General features: G+C 40.2%; 1 protein-coding gene across 2 annotated transcripts in view; it reads left to right on the top strand.

Moving 5' to 3' along the window:
• Positions 1–24,170, top strand: part of GHR (growth hormone receptor) — a 151,466-nt gene that overhangs the window by 11,231 nt on the left and 116,065 nt on the right. The window contains exon 1 of one of the 2 annotated variants that reach the window (XM_068176156.1): positions 20,697–20,893. The exons of the other annotated variant lie outside the window; for it this stretch is intronic. The gene's annotated coding sequence lies outside the window, so the exon portion shown is untranslated. Of the gene's footprint in view, positions 1–20,696; positions 20,894–24,170 lie in introns of those variants that run through there. 2 annotated transcript variants of the gene reach the window in all.

Raw genomic sequence — 24,170 nt, forward strand, 5'->3', positions numbered from 1 at the left:
AGGCTTTGTATGGTGATGCTTTGTATTGCACCTAAACGAGTTTCCCTGGCTCACTTAATCATCATTTACATTACACTGAACCTCTACTATGGATGTGGTTAAAGGAAAACATGCCAAATTTGAATACCCAACCAAACAGAAACAGTAATATAGGGAGGAAATGAAGTTCTGAAATAAGGAAACAATATAGGGGCAGTAATATTGTTCATCGGCTATTGTTGTTAATAGCAAACGTAGTGAGCTTGTTCAACTTGATCTAAAGAGTGCACATGATGATCCCAAAGGACAGCATCAAAAACAACTGTTCATCTCTTCATTTCAGATTGAGTCCCTGCTATTAACATCATTGTTACAGGGTGTTGCTTACCCATCTCCCCTTAACAGTATTGACAGAGGCTATGAAAATTCCCCAGGATAAAACTTGCTTTAGCTCAGGTTAAGGTAGGGGAGTATTTGCCTTACAGCATATTAATCTTGTGGAAATGATTAGAATTGTCTGTATATGCTCTTGTAGCATCTGACTTCCACTGAAGTATCATCAGAAGCATCACTAAAAGGGGAAATAAGTCACTGAATGTGGACATTTGAAAGTGCATTTCAAATCTCACATGCATGATTTTTCATTGCCTACTTTTGTGCTGACTTCTAGGTTCTGAAACATAGATCTAGATTTGTATGTGAGACTAACAAAAAAGGTTCACTGCCTGTTATCCCTAAGGGAAGTTGCTGTGTTTTTCTTGTGGGGAAGCAGACTTACTGTAAAACTGAAACTAGGAATACCAAGAAAAAGATGGATATAGAGATTCCAGGGAATTATGAGGCTGCATGAATGTGGGAGAGTTCCAGGTTATGGGAACTATGAAAAAATAAAAAAGGGAAATCTAGATGTTATGGTTTTCAAAGGGGAAGAAATGTGGATGGATAAGAGCACCAAGAAAAGAAATGAACCGTGACAATTGATAATTAAGTTGTAGGCTAGCCAGACTATGCATATTCTGAATAAGAAACAGGAGGGGAATGCGTGGACAGGTTGAGACTAGAATGGCATCAGTGAAAAGAATAGCAGAGGAATAAGCCTCTTGCCATGGCTTTTACTGCCAAGGAATACAAATAAGAGGGATTTGTTTGTTCATTTTTCTTTCACTAGCAAGGCTGATATTCCCACCACCCTTCCTCTGAAAAAAAAAACAAACAAACACATGAAACTGGACCTCTTGAAATTTGTTTGAAGAATCAGTTTCAAAAAGAATCTCTCTAGCAAATGGTTGCAACCAATTTCTTACCATACTCATTTTATTCAGCATTTGAAGGTAATTAATCAGAAAGTTATAATATTATTACTGTATTAATCCAGTAGTTGATTTCTGAAAATTAATTTCACTGACTTACAAGACTGGGCACTCAAAACTATAGAAGCTTTAATTCACAGGTTCATCCTAATATTTTTCCCTGCAGTTGACATATGTATGACTTCTAAGCTTTATCTGAAAAGAACTTTTAACTTCTCTGGAGTGTGTTTTGGAGTTGGGGATATTTTTTGTTTTGGTTTTGTTTGTTTGTTTGTAATTTTTATTTTCTGTCAAAAGCTGTTTTTATTCATGTGTTAAAATGAGCTAAACATTCTCTGTATTCTTTTAACCAATTTTAAAGACACGTCGTGTACGTGCAATCCAACAAAATCCCTAATACAACAGTCCCCGTTCAACAGCCACTCAAGTGCTTTCTTTCTCATACAACTCTCTGTCCTTCCAGCTGAGAACTTACAGGTTTTTTTACAGAATTTATTAAATTAAAGATATTTGTATTTGTGCTCTGAACTTTACTGTTCACTTGAGAAGCCATATTTAGCATGGGCACCTGTAAAGGAGAAGTGTTGCTGTGCTGCTGTATTTTTTATTAACAGCATTTAATATAGAAAATGACTGTGGTACAGTCATGAAACTGACGCTATTGCTACCTTGCAAATTTCCCCAGTCCTTTTAATAGTGTTCAAAACTGCACCATGAGGTTGGTGTTCCTGTGCAAACTCTCATGCTGGAGCCCAGAAATGTCTGCCTTTCTTCTGCTCTTAAAATCTACCTCTAAAGGGCACAAAATGGCTAAGTGGTTTAATCTTGAAAATTACTGCTGTAGCCAAAATTGTTTTATGGCCTAGTTTCAGGTTACAGTGTGGTTCAATTTGAATGCAAATATTATAAATGTTCAGTGATCAGTTTTCAAGGTGTGCTAGAGGTTGCTTGTGACTTTAACCTACAGTCCTCAGCTGCTTCTTTAGGGTCATCTTGTCTTTACCAATCTTGTCTGTATATGTATTTATGCATTTCCAGTTAGTCATTGACTTATAATGACAGTGCAGTGGGATAGAAGCTGTCTCTCACTGCCAAGTGCATATTCTCTGCCTGGAGCCCAACCAATCATAAGAGGAAACAACCCAACAAAATCACAGTTATTATTTTTGGTCATTTCTCAAGCAATGGACTGATTGTCTTTCTAACTTCTTTTTGGAATCAGATGTACCTTCTTTGTCTTTTACCAATAGATGCAAGGGAAATGAAACCTTTCTTCTGAGTACAGAATATATCAGCTGCCTTTTGAAACAAAGTATGAGAAGGTGGAAATATTAACCAACACCTTCAGTAATAATTTGGACTGCAAAACACTCATGCCCAGTTCCCTGAATCATAAACTACTTCCTCTGCAGCTTTCAGTAAAAAATTCAGGATGGGTTCTAACTCATGTTTAGATGTTCTAGTTCCTGCAATTATTAAGGGTCTCTCTGCAGGCAAGAGGGATAGACAAATGTGTACGGGGATGAAACTATTTAAATCTCACCCTCTGGAGACCTCACTTCCCATCTACAAGCAGGGAGAAGGGACTTTGCTGCATCGGAAATGTATTCCTCATGAGGATAAGTGCACTGAAGAATGTCAGGCATTTGCACTTTGACACTACAGCTGTGTCAGTGCTGGACACAGACCACGGTACGGAGGCTTTGCAACAAAAATGTCAAAAAACTTACTGTGTCAGGGTGACTGTGTGATAGGGAATAGAGTTTATCTTGGCCCATGCTTTTGAAATGTCCTTAAGCATTAGTGATGTCTGAGGGGCTGTGAGCTGTGAGCAAAGTAATTACTTCCTTCAGATAGAGAATAACTGAGAGCCTATTTGTGTGCAGAGATGAGCATAGCTCTGAAAGCCAGATGAAATCATGCAGAACCCAAAAATGGAAAATGAATGGTGGTACCAACTGATCACAGGCAGTAATGATGGTTTCAGTAAGCTGAGAAAGAAAGAATTACTGTAGTACAAACAACTCTTCAATACAAAGACAAGTACATTTTTTGTAAAGGCTTGACTCTGAGGCATCTGGAGGGAATGTAGTCTTTGAAGATTGCCTAAGAAATAAGTGCTCAAAGTTCACAGGCTGACTTAATCAAAGCAAGTCACCCATTAAGACCTCCTTCACATCCCAAGTGCTTTGTAGCTCAAGGTATATCTCCTTTCTGCACACAAAAAGAAGGCTTTTTTCTATGATTTTGTTAGTGATGAGGAATTTTTATAACAAACCTACCATTAGAAAGCTATTTATGCCTCATTTTTATGCTAGCTTTGGATTTTTTTTGGTGGGTTCTGTGATTTGTTTGGTTTGTTTTCTAGCTGAGAACAGGTTGTGTTATGGACTACCATGTTAATTTCCACTACCCATTCTGCTTCACTTCCTGAATCTTGACTTGTCGGGTCAGGGAGGATGAAAAGCTCTCTTGCACTGGCAGAACAATGGCACTCTGCATAGAGCATCCTACAGTGAAATCTTCTGTTCTCCTAGATCTCAGATGCTGATGTCCAGAGCAAAATTCTGTTACTGGTGGCGTGGGGCATGACTGTGATAGGACTCACTTCCCAGGCTACCCAACCCTTGGGAAAGGAGGAAGAGTGAACTGAATGACTCAGCCTAGAAGAGTCAAATCCAAATATGATATTTGTCAAAGTTAAACAGCCAACATAAATACTTGCACCTTCTGAGACCTTTTCCTTTTCCAAGGGAAATCACTCTATTAACCATTCTCTCACTGTTAGTAGCAGAGATGCTATAGGATCATCATGGGGAATAGCTTCTGGTAGGGAAAAAGAGGGATCAACAAGTGACTAGCTGGAGGGACCTAAAGGGACCAAGGCCTTTATTTAAATGGCCTTGAGGTGCCTTGGTCACAAGACAGAGTCTGGCAGGGATCACTCATGATAGTCCCAGACTCTGCCCAGACTACAATCACAGGTCATGTCACAAACCCTGGTAACCTGGGAGGTCTGCTGGTATTTATCATCCCAGCAAACAGTACACTTGCCAGCACAATGAATTAAGTAGCTCTGGGGTAGAGTTGCAACACAGTAGGCTCATTAACTTATTGTGAAATAAGCAGAATGTTATGGAATAGCACAGAAGATCAGCAGAGGATACACAGGACCAACATCCCCTTTGTTCCTGCAGGCAGGATTACCAGCATACCTTTAGCTAGTTTTGCTGCTTCCAACACTTATAGGTACATATCTGTTCTAATTGCCTTGTTCAACTAGTTTTGAGTCCCTGATTTGCTTGAGTCCAACCTTTAGGGGCAATTTTTGCTGCTTATGAAACAGTGAGGAGGAAAATGAGTATTGTGATGGTCACAGCAGCAATTTGTTTCTGCTCTTCCAAGCTGCATTTCACATTCAATAAAAGTTTAATGGATTCTTCCTTTGAAAAAGAGGGGAGCCTCATCTATCTCAAGGATGACAGATTGATTTAGAAAAGGAATGAAACCCCAACTGTAAGAGTCAGCTGAAGCCAGCTGTTCTGCTTCCTATAAATGGCCAGGACTGATAAATAAATAGCTAGAGTGCACAAATAATGGAAACATTACTCTTAATAGATCAAAGCATTACAAAATGTGTTGTTAAGCTACATTATGAGAACTTGGAAAAAATTTTTTTAAATTATAAGGTAATATAAGAGGCATTGTTGGGATGGGGAGAAGAATGGCTCAATATTCTAAAATGGAGTTAAAAAGCAGTGAGAGACATAATAGCAAAGGAAATTTCCACTTCTCACTTCCTAAGGAATTTCCATGGTGTCTCTAGAGAAGGCAAGAAGAGGTAGTAACCATGGACTAAGCTGGCAGCCTTCAGAGGGAGAAAGAACAAAAGGTTGAGACAGAGAAGAAAAAGGAGAGCTTAAGTATTAAAAATGGTAAGAAAGACAACGATCATATCAAATTTTTACTTTGGAGTATAGTGATAAAACACAGGATAAGGTGGCACATGACTGAATGCTGCAAAGAGTCTAGGAAATATAAAGGAAAAGTGATCTCTCTCTTACTACTGAGGGGCAAGCTGATCCTTTTCTCCATTTTTGAGACAACAGGAGGTATCCGGGCCATTACAGCAGGAGAAAGGACTAAGAAATTCAGTGCATCTACTCCACTGCTATCATTAAAAAAACAAGTCTTTCTCATCTGTTGTAATCAAGTGTAATTAGGTAAAAAATTAGCAAGTGAGTAAACTTCAGGCTTATTCTGTTGGCACTGGATGTTGTTTTAGACCTGTTTTTCCAGTTTTATTGGCTTGAAATGCTTTGAAAGAGGTCATTTCGGTCTGTGACCCAGGACACTACAGATACTTATTGTTCCTAGTTTAACAAAATCAAAAGGTCTAGGAATAAAATGACAAAAGAAAATAAGCAGCAAAACTGTAACTAATAGCATTTATTAGCTCATTATGTTATTAATGAAAGTACAGTTTAATACCAATGTTGGTTTTTTGTCTAGTTTAATGGTATGTTTTCTCATTGGACTCAAATTTTACTTTTGTAACAATTATCATGTTAACAATCATATTCTTAATTTTGCTGGGAAAAAAAAGTGTGATGACTACCACCAATGAGGACAGATTGGGATTAGACTGCTATATAAATTATTGTGTATATTTGTAAATTTAGTTCTTTTGTTTGAAAAATTAATTTAAAAATTGATTTGAAGGCTCGATAGATATTATGCAAATGAGACTGGCACAAAAGTTTTGTTTGTCTTCCCTCTAGTCCCACAGCCGTGTGATTTCAGAGCTCACCACAGCTCTCAGCCCTGCTTTGATTATCAGACACCAAGCACATTCTTGGAGTTGGTTCTTCAAACCAGACCCCGTAGAGTGTGGAAAGAGAGCTCAAATGTTGGCAAGCAAGGACCCATCTAATTATTTATCTCATGAAGTAAATGTCTCAGTGCCCAGTGTAATACCTCTGTGTAGTGGCTGTTCTGCCTGGATTCAGGTGCTGCAGTTGCTGCAGCTGCTGTGGAGAGCAAAGCTCTCATGAGTATGGGAAGGGCCTGGCCCTATGGTGTGGCCTATATTTGAACTCGGCAGATAAGGAACAGCCAATATTTTAAACTTCAGAGTTCAGAACAGTAATTATCTTCTAGCATTAAGGATGTACAGATTTATTTTAATGATGCAAAAGGACAAGTCAGTTTAGAATAACATTAAACTTTTGTTTGTAACAAATATCTTCCCTGTCTCCTTTCCTCTAACATACTTATTCAGATGGATATTTCTATCAGGTATATACCAAAAATTTTCAAGACAATAAATAAATAAACCCTAAAAGTGAGGAAGGGAAGATAGTTTCCCCCACTATGGAAGGAAGGAGTTAACTGATTTCCCATAACAGAGAAGCCTGCGAGTCCAAGGTACTGCAATCATGGATGCAGAGGCAAATAACTGCATCAGTTATGAGATAACACAGTCTTCCTCCAGAAAATATTTGAAATTTATAGTTCAGTTACAAAAGTGTTCTGAGAATGATCATAAGGATCCTCAGCCTCTGAGAACATTAACCTGAACTGAAGCAGAGCTGTGCAGCTGAAAGCAGGGAAGGAAAGAGGTGGGATCTGAAAAGGCTGGCAAAGATTTGGAAAGAATATTAATATACACAAATATTAATTTTTTTTCTCTTACCTAGAAGAGACTCCATAAAGTCTTGATGTATGAAGTAGCATCTGAAAGGAACAATTGATACAATGAGCATTGCTGCTCTAGTACTTTTTATTCCAACTCTGTATTCCTGAACTGCGACCTTCAACAGCTGTGTCTGGATGGGGCAAGGGGAGGTTGTGGTTGGAGGCCAGTAGCTGGGAGGAAAACTCCCAGGAGTTCACACAAAGCACCATTTAAAAGCTGAGTGCATTGACTCAAAGAGAGTTTTTGGTTGGGTTACACAGACAGAAAACTGGTAGATGTGTGGATAGAGTATGACAAAAAACCCTTTGTTTTCATGCTATTAGGTTTTAAGTTATGGAAATTAATTAGAGACAGCTCAAGTAGGCAGATGATCATGTCTACATCTGTACTACTAAGTGAAACAGAAGCAGTCACTGATGGGCCATGCCCACACTACATAGCTTTTGGCCATGGTTTCCTCTGGGCCCCCATCCAGCACTTGTATAGTATAATTATTATTTCTGTAGCTAAAATTGTGTGAAGGCTCAGGTTTCAGTCTGCCAGACCAGTGTTTTCATAGCATGAAACTGCACAAATGTGCTGCAAACCCCTGACGTGTACCATGTTGCCCACCCAGGGATTCAGACACTGCTGGGACAGTGCTGGGACAGCTGGGACAGTCTAAGAGCAAGGAGCCAGCTGCAGTGGTTTAGTCATCTCTGTACTTTCTACTGGAAACAGTTCCCAGCCAGTGCTATTCCCCTGGCATTATTTAGGACTTGCTGACTCAGGTCAAAACTATGCCAAAGAGTGTGTTACGTGATGGGGATGATACGGGGCCCAGGGAGAAATCTCATTGCCAGGTCCTCTTTTTTTTTTTTTTTTTTTTTTTTTTTTTTTTTTTTTTGCTACATTGAAATTACTTTCACTAAAGAGAGAAGATGGGATTTAGTAGAAGAGGAGTACAAGTGATGACTGGATGCAGCTTTGTCAGCAATGCTTAGGAGATCAAGGTAGATAGGTGCATGTACTCCTCCTGGCACTGCCTGTCCTACTGCTCAGCGTGGCCAGGTTTCCCATCTTTCCCTGTAGCAGTGGCCTCTCTTCGGCAGCAATCACCAACTCCACCAGCACCCTAGTGACAGTGGCTTGCTCTAAAGAAGGGACCACGGGCAGAAAGATGGATCAGACAAGGGACTATGTACAGAGATAAGGCAGTATTAATGACATAAAAAAGAAAATTCACAGAACAGTGTGTTTCACCCACTAAAACATGTGATCTGGACCTTGTAGTCTCTGAGAAACCTCAGCAGAACCCAAGGTGGGGATGGATTGCTGGGAGCTTCCCAGAAACTGAGCACTTTGTTCACACTAGGTTCAGCAAGGGGACCATGCCAGGACTGATGTGGATTTCAGATTTTGTGACTCCAGAGCAGCCAGATTTGATATATGGCAGCCAAGTATCTGTATTTCACTGCTTGAACCAAAGTCACAGGCCTAGGACCTTGGGTAGCAGAACTAAGGTGACAACCGATCTTCAAGTGGGCAGCTTTTGAATTACTGAATTATGTTCTTAGAAGTTCAGCTCACAGGAAATTTCAAAATGTTCCAGTTTTGGTCCAAATCAAAACAAAGCAAACAAAAAAGAGTAAAAAAAATATTCGCATTGAACTGGAAATTCTCCTTTTAGGGCAAGTCAGCAGCAGGATTATTAGGCAAATGAAGTACAGATCACCAGGAGAATCTCCATTCCTATTAGAATTGACTGTTGATTTTATCAGTCTCTGACCTGAGAGGTGACTAAAGCAGCTTTCTAAAATCAAAGTCAAAGCAAAGAGGCAATAATGTAACAATCAATATACCAAGGGAAAGAATTGGGAAGAAAGTGAGTAATTTCAGGTGAAGGACAATTTTGACTCATAAAGAAAAGGATTTTTGCTGGCCATGAATGTATTTAAGCATGAAATGCAATGAATACTAATAACCACAAGAAAAGCTGAGTTTCAATGCTCCTATCTCAAGATCCATTGCTTAAAATGGGCGCTGAGAGAGTTTCAGGTGTTTAGATGACACAAGAGCTGGAAACTGGACCCCTGTATATAAACTACAGGGGATATGTTGAAGAAAATCCATTTTCCCTCTTTGCCCATGTGAGTAAGAAGTTTGGAGTCAATGGTGTGCACCTGTATCTCATGATTCCTAGTTGTCAGGATGTATGTAGGCTCTTTATGTAATACTATGTGTTGGAGATGCCTCTGTTTCATTTTTCAGCAGTTATTCAAAACTTCCCACACTGTTCTGGTTTTTCTATCTCTAAACTTCATTAAAATCATCAGGTGTGAGAAAAAAATAATGAAGCAGTCCCAACATATAAGCAGATATACAGTCATGACAATGTTTTGTTGAGACCACTGAAATATATACACACCAAAGACAGTAATCCTACTATTGTAATCCTTGCCTGCCTGACCCATCACATTCTTCCCAACTATTTCTCCACTGCAGATAAATGGATGGGGCTTGATAGTTCCAGTACTGTAGGCAGCTATGAGCTGCCACTTCTTCTGCAGGGTAACATGAACAGTGTCTGTGCTGCACCAATAACAGAACCTATACTTTTTAATGAGATGTGTCTCCAGAATTACAAACTTCCCTCACATTTCCCTGTCCTTAGGTAAGTTAATGATTTGTTTCATATACTAAATTAAATTTCTAGGATGCAACAGGAATACTCCAGTGTCTCTCTTATGGAGAGGCTTTGACCAGGCATGGATTGATTTGAGAGTGAGGTCAGAGGTAAACAGACCTTCAACCCTGCTGCTCGCCTCCTCATCATGTCGGGCCAATATCTGCACTCGGAGTTACAGCTGAAAACTACTAATTCAAAATTATAAAAGTGGAAGATTTAATTTATGAAAATGGGAATCAGCAATTTTGTGACAGTTTTCTCGCTAGAGCACAACTTCTGGGGTCGAAGTCATTAGTGTTTCTGTTAAACAGCAAGTAGCACAACTCTCAACATAACAGGGATCTCCTCTTTGCTGTGTCAACTATTTTATGGGATTATTTCTGCATAGGCTATTTCTAGCTGTAGCCTGTGTCAGAGGTTTGGGCTGGCTGGGTATCCAAGTATCTGTTTACAAAGCGTCAGGATGGATGGAATATTATCAAGTACAGTCAAAGGCAACTGGAAAGGACACATCTGTTGGTGCTCCACTTCAGGGCTAGAATTATGATTAAAACAACAAAACAACATTAGGTAAATGTTACTGCCATTGTTTGAAGCCATTTAAATATTGCAATTGTAAATGACTTCAAGGCTGCTATCTAAACTCCACTAGACTCAAGTAAACAATGAAAAATAAAAGCACAATATAACTTAGAATTTTGATAAAAGATCTCTTTTCCCTGTTTGTCTGTTTGGTCTTTCTTATAGTCAGTAACATAAGAACACTGTAAAAATCTTTGAAGGAAGATCTACATTCTTAGATTTAATTTTATATACCATGTCTTCACTCTGTATGACTGCTTGTATGTGAACAGTTTGGATACATAAATCCATTTTGAACAAATTTAATTTAAAAAATTGTGTGCATTGGGGAGGAATATGACAAGCAAATTTGAAATCATGAGAAGATACAAGAAATCAACAAAAGCAGTAAGGATACCTAAAATATGACCACAAGAAAGACCTTACTGGTAAATAGAGTTATGAGTAAGATAACTACATAGTAGGGCAATCTAACATTAAAGGATATAGCACTGCACTGATGCTGAACTCCAGACAAATGTGAAAGCTGGACTCATCAAAAGCCTTTGGATGATGGTGAAAGAAGAGGAGAACTATGTCTGTCAGTAGACTAAACCACATGAATAGAGAATATGTAGTGGAAGCCTTTATCACGAACAAATGACAAATCATTTAACACCTATTGCACAGAAGCAGAGTCACAAGAGAGCTTAACTATCCAAAGAATGGGTAGGAAAGGAAACATGAGGACATAGATGAATTAACAAGCTCTATTCTGAAAAGCATTGTTTGCCACTTCTATTTCTGTGTTAGTCAAAAACAGAGAGAGGAGAGGCTCTTCTGGATGTGCTTCTGTACCAGTGAAAAGTAGCTGTTTGAGAAAAGAATGATGAAAGGTGACTTGGAGACAGTGACTGAAATTATAGAGTATATATTGTCAGGGAAGAAAATAGAGGAAAAGGAGACAATCACAGACTTGAAGTAGAAAACTTTCACCAATTCAAATAAATAAAAAAGTCAAAAGAAAAAGTAATTAAGTTGTAGCAGAAAACATAAGCTATTCTTATCAGAAGGGAAAAGTACTGAGAGCGAGATTAGTTTAGGTAAGACAGGAACTTTTACTTGATCTCAAACTCACAAAGTTCCATCTGAAAAGTGGAAATCAGATAAAATTCTTAAACATATAAAATAACAGCATGTGTATGATCCAATCAGGATACTAAGGTATAAACCGAACACAGAGCTAAAAGACACTTCAGAAGGAAACAAACATTAAAAATAACAAAGAGAAAATAAAATTATGATTGCTTTTCCTGACTATTTGTGAGACTGGAGGCAAGGAAATGACACAACAGGTGATCCCAAGAAGACTGGAATATTTAAAACCTTTTTTTGCCTGTGAAAAAAAAAAGCTGCAGACACCTCACTAGCATAATTAACATTCATGAAAAGAAGTTAAGTATTCAATTTAAAACAGGGTCAGGAGAGCATTATGGGATATTCTCAAGTCAGCCAACTGGACAGACTTTGGCCTGGGATATTTTAAGAATGAGGTGAATTCTTCAGATTAGCAATTACTTGAGAATCTGTCAAAAATGGCTAAAAGATATAAATCTGAGAAAGGACAAAAAATAAAAGCTGCCTTATATAATAAGAGGGTTGAAAGTAGATGAAGAGGAGACTGGCAATATTAAACTAACCAATCTAACTTCAACTCAGAGAAAAAAATAAAACAGAAATAAATTCAAAGCATATATAGAATTAAGTAAACTCTTTGCAAATGCTTTAAATGAAAAGTAATAGCATAAAACTAATTTGGTAATGTATATAATTTTAGACCTATTTTCTTTATTTTGATACTCTCATATCACAAAATTACAGGACCTTTGTTTGTTCTGACTTTATTCAACTTTTTTTTTAACAATCTGGATAACAGCCTTAATAAGTTTGCAGATGAGACAAAGTTGAAAAGAAGTGCAAACATTAATGTATTGAAAGACACAATTCAAATTCAGAATTATCTTGAGAAATTGCAGTGGTGGAATGAAAAATTGATTAAATTCTACATAATGTACTGCACTTAGGTGGAAATAATCAAATTTATTGCTCTGAGTTATAAATAGCGGTATAGCCTTCAAGGCTTTCTCTTCTGAGCACTATTAGAACATCATGTAGAGAACTTGGTCCCTTTGGGGCATTATACTTCAGAAGATACATGGAACAAATGGAGAAAGCCCAAAACTGTACATGATTAGAAGCAGAGAGAATGTGATCCATGATGAAAGGCTTTAAAAATAGAGACCCTTTGGCCTAGGACAAAGGGAAAAACTCTAGAGTACATGGCAATTTTTTTCAAACACTGAAGAGAATAATCTGATCACCATTTTCAATGTGGATAGAAGAATACTTGAATTTAAATTTTAGCAAAATAATAAGAGGTAGTCATTATGGAAAGCATTCTAGTACTAAACGTGTGAACATCTGACACAGGTAACTTTAGTAGGTAAAGGGGTCTTTTCCACTGAGATATTTAGAAAGCTAGTCAAGAAAATACCAAGAATTAGGAAATGAAAGCAAATCCTGCTTTGGGATACATGAATGAACGAACTACACTATGAGTAGCTAACTCACAGCTTTCAGCTGCATTTGGCTTCTCAGTAATTCAAGTGTGGTAACCATGTCAAAATAATGACATGTCAAACATGTCAAGCCCATGATGAGCAGATGAGGTGTTCTGGTGTAGGAGCTACTGCTCAATTTGAGTCTCCACCAACGAAAGGAAGTAGTCATCAGACACTGTCTAGAGTGAAGTCACCTATTTTCCTGGAACCCAGCTTTATATTTAGCTTGCCCCAGATCCCATGATGTAGTCAGGAGCTCTATAAGAACACTGCTGTTCTCAGGACCCCTGCTCTTTTGCCTGCCCAAGATATATGGTATGCATCATATGGCTATCATCCGAGGTAAAATATTGTTATGTAATTCCATTAACCAGAAAGAGGCATGAGACTCTCCAAACTGGATGACTCTTGAGGTCATTTCTGTGTCCATCAGTACAGTTATGAGCACCAAGCATCATCAAAGTACTGGCGCACAGGATGAAGAGTTTGAAATAATCATGTGCAGCAATTTCATCCAGGCAGTGATTGAGGGCTAGAGGATCATAGATTGTGTGGGTGGACAGCCAAAACACTTTGTGTGAAAGGAATGGAAAGTCTTTTGCATTTGGAAAAATTTGGGAAAAAAAAAAGGGAAGGAAGAAAACTTCATTCAGTTTTCAGGGGTACAGTTGCACAATTTAGGTCCAGCACAGAAGTGGACAGAGCAATCTTTGGACAAAGTTCCTGGGGACACCTCCATAGGTGCCTTTGCCTTAAGAGAGACTGGATTGCTTTTTTTAAGTCTTGAGTGAAAAGGAAAAAACAACAGATAACATGCAAAGAGATGAGGAGAACATTGAGTACATGGATCTGTGCAAAGTGGGATGAGGGAATAAATCAGAGTCCTCCAAACAGCTGAGCTGCCGAATGGAAAGGGAAGATAACCAGAACCTACACTTCTGACAGAGGTGCCTAGATAAATTCCCCTAACATGACCAGTCTTGCGAGGCTTGCGCCTGAGTACAGTACAGTCTGAGTTCCCTAGATCTCAGGAGGACCTCACAGAGGAGAAGAAAAGGGTCGAGAGATCAGTATTTTGACTGTAAGGTGGTTATGGCTACATTAAGGTTACTGACAGGACAATTATCAATGTAATCAGATCTGCAAAAAAGACTCTATAACAGGGAAACCAGGAAACTACAGACTTGTTGGTCTGATTTTTACACCTGATTAGATGGATGATACAGAGAAGAACTGGGAAGTATGTGAACAAACACAGTCTTTCTGAAGAGTCAAAGTGCTTCCATCATCTTAGAACTTCCATGTACATACAAACATTCTGCCTTGAGAGAAACTTCCCTGTGAGTATTTGAATGAAAAAATAATGCAAGTCAGGATTTTCCTCTACTGATATTACAATTTACTCAAAATGATGAACTGTTGTAAAAGCCCAAGCTCTCCAGATAATGGCTAATGTCGTCCTGAACAGAAGCACACCCACTATGTAGAGATGGCAACAGCATGTCATTTGATCAGTCTGTCCATCTCAAATCCCTTATTGTCACAAATGCTTAAGATCTGTCAACTAGAGACCTTAAGCTAAATCATAAATTAAAGGATGCTGCTGTTCCTGGAACTAGCAGACTTATGAAAACAACAAACAAAATTACTGTCTGGCTTTGTTCAAATTCTTCGACTAGCCCAAGAAATTTAAGAATCATCCTTTATATACTATGACCTTGACCAAATTGTTGTCTATTGTCTTTTGCATGGTAGCACTACTGTTTAAGTGTAAAGTGAATTTAAGTACACAAATAATCAAACATGGTGTCTGTTCCAACTTCTGTGTTCTCCTTTCCACCTTAATCTGAGAGACAAAAGAACCTGAGGTGGAGAGCAGGAATGTGTAGCAAAAGTTGCAGAAAAATGCTCATGAAACATGGCTAGACAATGAATTCATGCTCTGATCAATAAAATGTAAAATACTCGGAGAAGTGAATTCGTTAGGTCTCTAACATGTTAGAATTTCCGAATTCGATTGTAGGAAAGCAACAAAGAAAGACTTGTTTGAAGTGTCTAAACCTTTGGGACATTTGGACAAAAGCACTTTAGGCAGAAGCTTCACCAGACCCCTAAACTTGTTCATTGGCAGAAGGAAAGGAAGGACAGTGTAGACAAATAGGTGTAGAAAGTGGTCTCAGGCTCTGGATTCCAGCCTTGCAATATGTGCCTAGTCACAGTCTTCAATAAACACTTGACAGACTAAGGATGGGATCCAGAGAGCAACAATAGCACATTCAGAAAATAATACACATACACACATACACACACACACACACACAAACATATATACATACTATAAAATTGATTGAGATTGAGGTTTTTCACTTTTCATTTGGAGAAGTTCTTCTGGATAATGTTAACCTCTAGGATGCAGGACAACCTGTGTAGTGCTGGAAACAGATCAGGACCAGCTTTGATATTTCTTGCATTAAAAAAAGAGCAATAAATATATCAGTTGAACCAAAACCTTCATCTTTACAGTCCTTCATCTCCTTTCTTCAGAAAAAAAAGCAAGCAAAATACCACAATATACACCTTTCCCAGTGAACCAGAAAGTCAGTATATTCATTACATGGCCAGATAGATCTTTGTTTTATATTAGCTGTAGATAATGACATGATGGATGACTTAGAAACGACAGAAAGAGAGAGCAAGAGACCTCAGGCTGTGGCAGAGCATTTCCTCATTTTTTGCTTTCTTGCTTTGCCTGTGCCTTCTTATCCTCCATGCATGTTCACATTGATTCATTGGAGATTAGTTCCTAAGAGAAAATATTCTGTTTCCACAGATATTTATTGGTTAGATAATTATTCTGGTTTCATATAAAGTATTTGGGGGAGCTTTGCTCTGTAGCTTTAAAGGAAGTAACCCAGACAACCCACAAACTAAATTTTTCCACATATTCAGAGGCTGAGAACAGAGCTGCTATTAAATATTGTTTTTACTTTTATATACAGCAAACACTGTGCATTCCCAGCTCTTGGTACAAGTCTGATCATGGTTGGAATATGCATTTTATTAGTGTGGTTTCTTTTTGTGGCAAGCAATCGTGTGTCATGATCCTTTTTTCTGCAATTCTACTTATGATGGAAATTTAGATTAAAAGACAACTTCTCTTCTTTCAGCTATTCCTTATTTCTTACATGAATAAAGAACATTAAGAAGGTGAAGGAAGGAAAGAGGAAGAATTAATTTTCCCCTGCCCAGAATTTTGACTTGCTATTATCCTACAAACAAATATTTTGATGGAAAACACAGTAAATGTCTAAATGACTGATTTACTCTCTATGAAGGTTATCACCTAAGTTTCACACAGTGCCAGTGGACTTTCTTTCCCCTTAAGTTTTCTAAAAGCATGACATAAAAGGGGAAACACTTATTTGTCTTAATCATTCTTTAGCTCATTTCCAAAAGACCAACATATTCCCTTTACATTCCCCATTCTTTATTACCACCTAGATAAGATCAGTGGAGATTAATTGGAAAAAGGTGTATTGTAACTATGTAAAACTATGGACTCATAGTCCCTGTGCTTGGGGGCCAGTAATCTATACCTGTTCTATTTAATATTGGCATCAATGACCTGGAGGAGGTACTGTGTACTCTTGACAAGTTTGCAGATAACACCACACTGGAGGGATTGGTCAATGTGCTCAAGGGCAGAGCTGTCTTACAGCAGGACCTAGACAGGCTGGACAAGAGGGCTGATGGCATCTGTGAGAAACTCTGCCAGGACAAATGCAAAATCCTGCCCTGGGGGTCAAAAAGCCCATGAAGTGGTACAGAGACATAATGCCAAACTGGAGTGACCCAGTGAAGCACTACCAGGATGCGCAGATCAGAAGTTGGAGCATCAGCCCAGAGAAAAAGGGTATAATGAGAACTGAAGAGTTCAGAGAGGAGAAGGAAGAAACCTCTTGCCCCACAGGACAGTGCAGCAGTGGAGCAGGTTGCCCCAAGATGCTGTGCAGCCTCCAGACATGAACGTTTTTGAAACCCAACTGGGTAAAGCCCAGCAAGATTTGTCCTCTTCACTGACCTTGCATTGAGCTGGAGGTTGGACTGGGGAGCTCCTGAGAACCCTTTCTAACTGTGCACTTTCTGTGTTTATGATTGTGTTAAACAAGAAGCCAAGAAAATAAGACAATAGATTTAAACTGCAGTTATGAATGCAGACTATGAACACTATTTTTATTTAATCTGTCTTCTGCATTATTTCATGCAGTTTTGAAAAATAAAAACTATTTTTTTAATTAGTGTAAGTAGTTTTTCACTCAAGAGAAACATATCCATACTGACTTTAACCTCAGATCATAGGGAATTTTAAAGTACTCAGATTAAACTACCTTTTTTCAGGCCTCATGTAAAAGCTCTGCAGGTGAAGCAGTATCAACTAAGAGTGCATTTTGCACTATTGTATTAACAAAAAGCCCAACAACAAAATGTCACTTTGTTTCAATACAAACTGCTAGACAAAGAAACCCCTTTATTTTTTAGCATGAATCTTGCCCGTGTACCCCATTATATTGATCCAGAAATACATAAATTAATATTGTTTTTGCTGACTATGGGCAACTACTGCCTGCTAAATCAAGCCACGGGGGTTTGGCTGACAGACTTTACCAATACAGCTGCCTTTATGTGGTAAAAGCTCAGATTTTAGCCAGTTCTTACAGTAGGCATTCACTGGCAAGCAAGTTCTGGCAGAAATTACAAACAGCACTTGCTTTAGACACTTAGCAGAGAAGGAACCTCCTTCAGATGAATTATCATGAACTGAGCTGTTGGAATCCTATTTGATGCCCTGTTGATAAACACTGCATTATACACTATTGTAAACAGAGAGCAAAACCAGACTCAGACATCATTTTGACTTCTGCACTTGGTTCCAGAGCATCATGCTCAGGAAGGACTGACCTTTCAACACACTGGAAAGGAGTGAAGCAGCAACTGCATGTAGAGAGAAAGGGGTAGGTGTAGGCATCCCTGTAGGATATTGTGTCGGAGCAAATGGTCAGAATTCAGGTGTCTTTACTGAATGTCCTCAAGCCAGACTTGCTTTTTCAGGCATTTTAAGGAGATTGGATGGAATTTGGAAGAGTGATAATACAGCATAAACCAAAAAGTGAAGACCATGGGCATGGACAAAACTATACATAGTTTTAAAAGTAGATGTTTCCTAACGGATGTATAAAAATTACAACCAATTTCTACATTGTTCCCGAGATAAGATTCATGCTTCATAAAATACCAGTCTTTGGTTCTTTACTGCTAATTTATCTGGGAGATTAAACTACTACTACAGACTAGCAGTACTAAATCTAGTAAATAGTTTCATATACCCTGAAATCCTCCAAAGAAACTGAGAATAACAGTTATCAAAAGATAGACCTTATTTTTTAAATTTTAATAAGAGACAAGCCAAAAGACCACTGGCCATTTGTTATGCTATTTATTTGTATTGTGGTGATTGAGAAAATTCAAAGTATTTATCCTACCCACAAGTGACACACAGCCTTGTGCTTCCATAAATCCAAGTCCAGCTGTAGATAATATGGGAACTCCACTCCTACCTGTCTCCTGTCTTTCCAGCCCTCCCCACATCATCACAAACTTTCTGACTGAAAATTACTTTGGCTGCTTTTGCCTAAATCTGGTCTTGTTGGCAGTGTACTGTGTTTGACATTAGTCCCCATGAAACTAAACTGCCTGTCATGTGAAGAAATAAAAAGCTTTATCTAGGATAGAGAAAGTCCAGACAGCTGTAAACCTAGAATACATAATAAACCTAATGCATAATGGATTTATTGTTATCCAAGTTTTTTTTTTTTGTACATATAATGAGAGAGCAATCAATTATTTTGTCCGGTTTATCCATGTGGTATTTTACATGTTCAGCTCTCACTGCCACTTAGTTAATACAAACCAGTTCGTCATAGTCTCAGATGTTACTATGTTATAGGAATGTTGTATGAAACAAACCCCATTAACAGCTCTGGACCTGGAATCTTCCTCTTTTATCACAGTGCTTCAACCACTAAACTATAGGGCCAGGATAGCTTCAGCACAAGAGGTAAGAATGAAAGGCCCAAATAACAACGACTAGTTTGGCAGCACAGGCATCTCCCAGGAGATGTGGGTATGAATTCCTTTACCAGTGGTAAGAAGTGGAACTTAATGTCCTTTGCACATATATTAATGCAAAGACTATGATATTGTTCAATACTGTTAAAAAAAAAAAATCTGTTCCTTCTGTGATTTTGAATGAGGAAATGGCAAGAGATGGTTCTGGTGTAGGAATAAGGAAGATGAATCTGTGTGCCCTTAGTTTAAAACCTCAAAAGCAATACTTTTGCCATATACTTATCAATATGTGAGATTTTAATTCCCTTAAGTCAATTGGAAACTGATGACGTCAAATCTCACAGTCCATCTCACCCCTGATACATGTCTTCAGCCCCCTGGAATCATTTTCTTTGTTCTGGGCAAAGCAAGCCTGGATCAACAGCACAGCTGGACAGATCACTTGCTGCTTGCAGGTCAGTCTTTGAGGAACACCAGCTTCCTTAGATAAGTAGCTCCCAATCTGGGAGCGCTTGGTTCAATAGCAAGGAAGGGCAGCACCAACCTGAGCAGCCAGAGGTGCCAGGAATTGTTCCCAGCCATTTATAGTCAAACAACTTCCATATGCCGGCACTGCTATTCCTGTACACCAAACACAGCAGAAAGCTTGGGTGAGACACAATTCTCACCCGCGGCTTTGTGACTTACTGAGTGATTGTGAAACTCTTACAACACTGATCTGTGGGGGTGTTGTCCCACCTTTGTTTCATGAAAAAGCCAAATGCTGAGCTATTTTGAAGGTGGGGCCACACACATGACAGGGGGCCTGCAAGGGCCTTAAAGATCTATGTGTCACCTTTGCACATGTGGGTCTGCCTTCAGTACTTTGTCAATGCAAATGATACCTAAATAAACTGATGACAGTATCCTCCTTTTTAATGTTTTCTTTACTAAACAGTTTTTCAGAAGAGAAATCTTTTATTATTTTAAGACAATCCCTAGCAGACACTCTCTGTTTTGCTGTAGCTACCTTCTAAACTCACACTACTCAGCCCTGTGCGTGCAGTGCCACACACCTGGACGCAGAAGGTGCCATCCCTTCCACCTGGCAGCCACGCCCATGGCACGCTAACACTCCCTTCACCCTAAATCGTGCTCGTCGATGCCGAACACAAACACGATTGCCAGCCCTGCTGAGCCCCTGCCTGAGGGCGGGCCAGGAGCCCGGGGCTCGCCCCCGATAGCCATCGCCGGTGGGACTGCGCCTACGGCGCGGAGCTGGCGCCGGGGCCGTGCGCCCGCCCGTCCGGCCGGGATGCGCGATGCAGTAGCCGCCGTCCCCCTCTAGACGGAGCCCCGCGGCGCCGCCGAAACGCCGGCACCGGCCGGGCTCGGGCCGGGCGGTCCCCGAGTCGCGCCGAGCCGCCCCACCCCGCCAGACACGGTCCCCCTCCCCGCGGCGGCCGGGCCGGCATCTGCCGGGGTGAAAGACGAGGAGGAGTACGCGGCGATGGCCGCTGAGCGCCCCGCGCCCCGGCAGGGCAGCACAGGCACGGAGCGGGCTGCGGCAAGCGAGGCAAGTGCCAACGCTGCTGCTGCCGCTGCCGCCGCCGGGGGACGGTGCATGGGAGGGGTGTTGGGGAGCGCTGCCCGCCGCCCCCCGCCCCGTGCTGATCTCCCCTCCCTCCCTCCCTCCGCTCCGCTCCGCTCCGCTCCGCTCCGCCTGCCCCGCGCCGCCCCGCCCCGCCCCGCGGGAGGAGTGCGGGCTCAGCCCGCCGCCCCGCCGCTCTCGCTCGCGTTTTATGACGGTCGCTGCCTCCCCAGAAGTTGGGACCGGCCGCAGCGGCCGCTCGCTGAGGCGCTCCCATGGTGCCGGCGCCCGCCGCGGGGGGGCACGTCCGCTGCCGCCCGCCGAGCCGCCGAAACTTGGGGGAAGTTTCCGAGCGAGTCGGTGAGTACCGGGCGGCGGCTCCGCGCCGCCCGCCGCCCGCCTGGCGCGGCCGCGCAGCGGCTTCCCCGCCCTCAGGGGCGACGGGCCGGGGTCCGGCTCCTGTCCGGCTTCTCCTCCCCTCGCCCGGGGTTGGCGGAGGAATCTGCGAGGTTGCCGCACGGTCCTGGCCGGTGTCGGAGCCGCTCCAGGAGCGGGGCCGCCCGTGTCCTGCTGCTGTGGGCAGTGCGGCGCCGGAGCCGGGCCGGGAGCGCGGCGTCAGCTCTGGCCGAAGCTGGGACGGAGGGCGGGGGGCGAGAATTCCTGTCACGTCCCGTGCTGTGGGTGATGGATAGGGTGCCGGGGAAGAGAAGCCTAGCCTCGGAGATCTGGAGAAACAGTTTTCTTCAGAGAAACCCTTTTCTGTGTGGACTTGGATTTAAAAAGCAGAACAAGAATCGTCGTTTAGCTGCCAGCGTCGCAATCTTCTCCACTGTAATAAAACTAATCAGAATTTTTCTTCTGTATGATTTTTTCCAGTTTATACAATCCCTAAAAATCTGCCCTCTTTTTTTTTTTTTCTTTTTTTTTTTTTTTTAACTGCCATTTGTCCATAATTTTGTTTCTTATTGTGTGGCGTGTTGTACGTATTGCATAGGATAAAAAATACAGAATGTTTTGAAAAATAAATACTGCAAACGTTCTGAGCAGAAGTGTGCAAACAGAAGGGTTGTATAGCAGAGGAGTAACTAGTGTTTTATCATAGTAACGTCTACAGTAAAACTTGTTGCAAACTCTCACGGGGCTAAAGCTGGAGATCAAGTGATTGGATGTGGACTAGTTACTCATCTTTTCAGTACAGTATATTTTGTTTAGAGTACAGCGTATTATTAACTTTATGGTGTTCAGTCACAGCTTAACTTTTCTTTCTGTGTAACAACTACAGAAGACCTACACCTGCTCATCTCTCTGGTCATAATTTTGTCAGAAGTAAGAATGAAGCAATTAAAAAACTGTAACCCACCACTTGACTTGGATCCCATTTTATTTATGCTTTAAGCAAGTATTTACTGATACAAAAACATTGAAGTTATTTTCAAAATCTTTTTAGCTTAAATACAAGAGACTGTCAACTATAGCACAGACTTGGTTGCCCACATCAGCCATGAAAATGTAGTTGGGCATAGAATCAATTTAAGGAGATTTGGTAAGATGCATTTAAATGCTTGTGTTTATTTAAAAGATGCTATTTTAAATATTGAGATTAAAGTACATTGCATTTGAGATGTCTTGTGGCTCTGATGAATGTAAGTAATACTGAAAGTTATTCAGATATCTTGAGCTGTTCAAATAGGAATGTGATATCTTTTATCTGCACCACATCTCAGTCTCGCATTACTAGAATTGCTACTTGCTGTGTTAATTCATGATGTTAGCATGTTCTAATAATTATGAAGGATTGACAAGATAGCTTGCAATCCTTCTGAAGAGTAATTTCTAACAGTGCCAGTAAGTGGTAGTGGTACTTTTATCAAATATATGACTGTAACTGCTGAAACTTACACAAATGTATAGAAAAGTTATAGATACCCACCAAATATTTTTAAATTCTCTGAGTATGGTCAATCATTGTTTTCATTATCATGGGCTGTTTCCTCTCCTGGTCTTGATGTATTTGCACAGCACAGTGTAGCACCACTGAAGTGTAAAAAATCAAGGGCTCTGTAGACACAGCCCATAGCACTGCTCCCAGAGAGTACGTGGGTGTTGGTGCCACAATGGCTGTGTTGGAGAAATCTATAGAGCTCAGTTCTAGACATCTTTACAAACTGAAGTGGTGTGTAGTACTAGATATGACCTCTTGTGCCTCCTTCCAGGGAGGAATGATCAAAACCTCTGAAGGCAAATCTCCTGTTGGTACCATTCTTTTTTATGAACTAGAGACTAAGGAAGTATGAGTATATCATTGTCCTTTTAAAGCATAACTTCCACTTTACACAGTCTCTTTTGCCTGACTGTATGTACGTGTCTAAGTGCTTATATTAACTGGGACTAGGCCTTGCTCCTGTTAAATTAAACTTTTGCTGCAGAAATTGTGTTTTATCTTGCACCATTGAAAGGAGCATTGAATGGAATAAATGTAGCATCATGTATCTTAATTGAGATACCAGATTTCCATGAATAAAATAGAAGCTGCAAATATTTGTCATTGAGGAAGCAATGTAGGCGGAGATGCTTTGATTTTTTTTTTCTCTTATTGAAAAATAAGTGCTTTATCAGACAGAACAGCACTTGCTTGCATTCAGCCCAGTTGAAGATCTTGCAGTCTTAAGGTACATGTCAAAAAATTTTGAAAGCATTACAAATTAATAAAAAATTATAGGAATACCGAGAAGGTGGGATAAAGCTGGTGGGGTAAGAAAGGGCAAAGCTACCAGCAGTAATGAGTCTACTCAGCCCACATGGGAGTCTTTCAATTATAGGTTAGCTAGAGAGTTAGATTTTTTTTTTTTAATAAAAGGTTTTTCTTCTCTTGTTACCAAATGTTTGTGTGATGGAAATACAATTCGTTGGCCCAGTGAAGCTGAGGTACTAATTCTGGGGAGAGGGCAGCATGAGGAAAACAGGGAGAGAGGTAGTAGGGCTGCTACTTCGGTGTGGTGAAGGCGAAAGGCTGATGCAATGAGATACTAGCTTGGCAGGAACAGATTTATGTCAGGACTTGAAGGAACACTTTGTGCTCAAATTGTTTATCACAAGGGAAATCTTCCTTTACCGTATATGAATCCTAGTTTTAATCTTTGTATGAGATGGGTGTTTGTTTACACATTATTTTAGTTCATGAGAGATGGAACAAGCGTCCTCTTACCAAAGAGCTGGTTTTCAGTGTGTGAGAAACAATTTTTCCCAGAAAATTGTAAAGGCTGTTTGTGACAGAGATGAATGTTGTCCGTATCACATGTACTGCAGATTATGAATTGAAAATACATTATAACATATATTTTATTGACAATTAGAAAGCATGCATTCTATTGAAAATACCTTTTATCACTAAAATTAGTTATTTTCTTCATTATTAATAAGTTAGTATGAAATTCAGAAATACTTCACAGTAGCAGGATGGCTTGCAACTGTGTGAAATGTAATGTCTCACTTGAACAATATAATATGCCTTGCTATTTGCTGGGCATCTCAGACATACAATGTTGCAAGGATGTAAAAGAGAATGAAAATCATTCTTACTGAAGGAATAACTGCTGGAAAACCCAGTTGGTGGTGGATGCATGTGCACAGACTGTTG

The sequence above is a fragment of the Anomalospiza imberbis genome, chromosome Z (assembly GCF_031753505.1).
Source record: "Anomalospiza imberbis isolate Cuckoo-Finch-1a 21T00152 chromosome Z, ASM3175350v1, whole genome shotgun sequence".
Lineage (NCBI taxonomy): Eukaryota > Metazoa > Chordata > Aves > Passeriformes > Viduidae > Anomalospiza > Anomalospiza imberbis.